Source organism: Oryx dammah, unplaced genomic scaffold, assembly GCF_014754425.2.
Source record: "Oryx dammah isolate SB20612 unplaced genomic scaffold, SCBI_Odam_1.1 HiC_scaffold_25, whole genome shotgun sequence".
In the NCBI taxonomy this organism is placed as follows: domain Eukaryota; kingdom Metazoa; phylum Chordata; class Mammalia; order Artiodactyla; family Bovidae; genus Oryx; species Oryx dammah.
Genome location: NW_024070209.1, coordinates 78,531,458 through 78,534,684, shown reverse-complemented (window position 1 = coordinate 78,534,684; position 3,227 = coordinate 78,531,458). Strand labels below are relative to the sequence as shown.

The following is a 3,227-nucleotide window of genomic DNA, read 5'->3' as shown; positions in this document are numbered from 1 at the left end:
TCCAAATATTTCCTTGAACAAGAACTCAAACGGGCATGTTTTCAGATCCTGTGTCTCTGAATGTGTGTGAGCTCAGAGAGAAGGAAACAGAAAATGATTTGCAACCCGGCTCTGGAAGGAGAGCAACTGTCAAGGGGGCCGGGATTGTTTTTGTTATTACTGCCTCGCTTTCAGCCCGTGTCTGTTTATTGTTATTGTCTTGTCCCCTTACTGATGCTCAATCCATTTCCTCATCACAAGTGTGAAAGGAAGCCTGGCAAAATCCCTCTAGTGAAAGTTCCGAATCGATAATGGATACGTCCTGAGATAGCACGACATCTGTTAGGTATTTGGAGACGCTGTCCGTCCTGCCTTGAAGGATACTTAAGCAGTTAGGCTTCTTTCTCCCTGGAAGGCTATAAAACACTGAGAGTTGAGAAGTGGTAGGAAAGTGCTAGCGATGCCTGCTTATAAGAGCAAGTGCTGGGATGCGCAGCTTGCAAAGGGAAGCATGGTATTTAAATTTAGCACGTGTGCTTGAATTCATATTTACATAGAACTTGAATCAAGAAATCACAGAGAAGTATTAATAACATGTATTATGCCAAGATTAGTTGTATAGTGGATCCTTTCATCTGCATAACCAATTTTTACACAGCTCTGTTAAGAATTTCAGATTCTTCTCTTTTATTGCAGAGGCTTTTTAAAAAATTTATATCAAACGAATTTTAAAAGAAGCTTCAGGGAAATCCTTATTGCTTCTAGAAACAGCTGGTCTGGTGGGGGTTCCAGTGAAATCTCAGAATCTTTTTCTCCTCCCACAATATTAGAGCTTACTGATGAGGAAATCAACACCAGAGAGAAAGAAAGGGAAGTTGGAGAGAAGCAGAAGAGAAAGGTGAGGGCAAGAGAAGCTGCTGGATAAATGAGACGTAGCCCAGGGAAAAGAGAGAAAGAAGTGAAAAAAAAGCCTAGGAGAGGAAAAGAGGATGAATAAGAAGGAGCAATCAGATTTTTAAAGTAGTTTTAAAAGAAAAAAATACAAAGTATAAAATCTTCTTTAACTTCAACAAGGTAAAAGATATCCTGAAGGAAAGCTACAACGGATGCAACCAAGACAAGTCATTAAAAAAAAAACAAAATCCCATTTGGAAATTCAGAGGTTATCAAAGTAGAAATTAGCAAACTAGATTCCTGGAACAACATTTAAAAAATCAAAACCAAGCTTAGAACTATGCAGGATGTCTGAGAAAAGACAGATGCAAGAAGAGGAGAAAGAAAAATTAGGAGAAAGACAGAACAAGAGAAGGGGAGGAGAGTGAGAGAAAGCCAGGAACAAAAGTTGGAATATTTGCTTTATGAAGTATTAATAACTTGCAAAGGGTTATTTGTCATTGCTGAATTTAGAAATTTATTATCCTATATTAACCAGAGACCAAAACGTCTAGAGTCATTGGCTCAGAGTGTTTTCAAACTACGCTTTCCACCAGAGGACAGTGACCAAGGTTGACAGGCAGTCTCGTTCGGAAAGGGGAGAGGACAGAAACCCACGTCTGCCAGTTACCAGACTCACTTCCCCACTCGTAGCCAGAGAACTCCTCTGGGGGCCGAGGGAGACTTTGAAGTCCAAAGGAGTTTGGGATGGGGAAACGGGAGGGACTGTGGAAAAGAGAATGAGAATTTATTATCAGGACCTTTGGGGGGTTTCAGATAAAAGCCCTAAATTAACTCTTAATACTTATGAAATTCTGTGCTGTCACCCACTTTCTTAACTTTATTGCTCTGGTGTTTGCTGAGCCCTTTCCATATCATGAGGGACTAAACTTTGACCTTTGCAATTTCATGAAAATAATACGGGGTGGGGGTGGGAGGGGTGGGAATATGTGCTTCAAACTTCAGGATGAGTTGAGGTGGCAGGAAAGAGGGCACCATTACCTACTTTCCATACAGAGAGGAGAAAGAGAAACATCTTGGATTTTGTGAACCATCCAGATTGCTCACCGTGAAGGAGGTTATCTGCCTTCAGAGATGCCCCCTCCCAAATGTCTTCTCCCTAGTCTTGGAAGCACAATGAGCTCCTCGGCTCTGTCCATTCCATCCCCCAACCTGGAACTGTTGGCCATGCCTCCCGATGCCCCACAGAACAGCTCCTCAGTTGACCTCCTCCAGATCTTAGTTTAGCTCTCACTTTCCCAGGAAGTCTTCCCTACCACCCAGATGATGACAGGTGTCTTCCCAATGCCAGATCCCCAGAGCACCCCTTGCTTACCCTTCTCACAGCACACACCCAGCCTTTCACCACTGCCTGCTCACCTGTCCCTCCCTCACTGGAATATCAACTTCTTGAAGACGGGCACAGTTTCAGACAGTCTCTACTGTTTCTCCAGCATCTGGTACCGTGTCTGACACTCAAAATACTTTTTGAATGCATAAATGAATGGGCTTGAAAATCAGATGTTGACTCCAAGAGACATGTTCTCTCCACTTGAACATGGCACCCAAGGTGATGTCTGCCAGTGTGGTCCCAACAAGAGTAGGGTTTAAAAGGCAGATTCCTGGACTCCAAACTCAAACACTTCCAGGCATCTCTTTGAGCACTAATGTGTGAGTCGCACTGGGTTCCAGTAGTAAAATGTAATACCTAAGAAGACTTCCCTGGTGGTCTGGTGACTAAAACTCTGTGCTCCCAACGCAAGGGGCTCAGATTTGGTCCCGGGTCAGGGAACCGGATCCCATATGTCACAACCAGGACCCAGTGCAGCCTGGTTGTTTAGTCGTGTCTGACTCTTTGTGACCCCATGGACTATAACCTATCAGGCTCCTCTGATATGCTATGGGATTTTCCAGGCAAGAATACTGGAGTGGGTGGCCATTTCCTTCTCCAGGGGATCTTCCCAACCCAAGGATCGAACCTGGGTCTCCTGCATTACAGGCAGACGCTTTACCATCTGAGCCACCAAGGAAGCCCCAAATAAATGACACTTATGAGCTTTTCATTCACTATGGAGCACACAAATGATAGCATTTGTCACGGGGATACAGTGGTAAAAACAACAGAAAAGAAAGTTCCAGCTTTCAAGGAGCTTACCTTCCAGCATGTTGACAAATATTAAACCATTAATCACACAAGAGCAAGGAGAGTGTGCAGTGGGCGAACTTACTGAACAAAGGCAGTTTGATCTGAAGTTTGGAAAAATTATAGAGATCAGTAAGGCAAAGAGCAAAGGGGAGAGGAAATTTGGGGAGAA

The 3,227-nt window shown here is 43.6% G+C and overlaps 1 non-coding gene across 1 annotated transcript; it reads right to left on the bottom strand.

Moving 5' to 3' along the window:
* Positions 1–2,870: 2,870 nt before the first annotated feature.
* On the bottom strand, positions 2,871–2,942 carry TRNAY-GUA. The gene has a single exon. It is a non-coding gene; the product is annotated as a tRNA-Tyr (tRNA).
* Between the last annotated feature and the right edge of the window lie 285 nt (positions 2,943–3,227).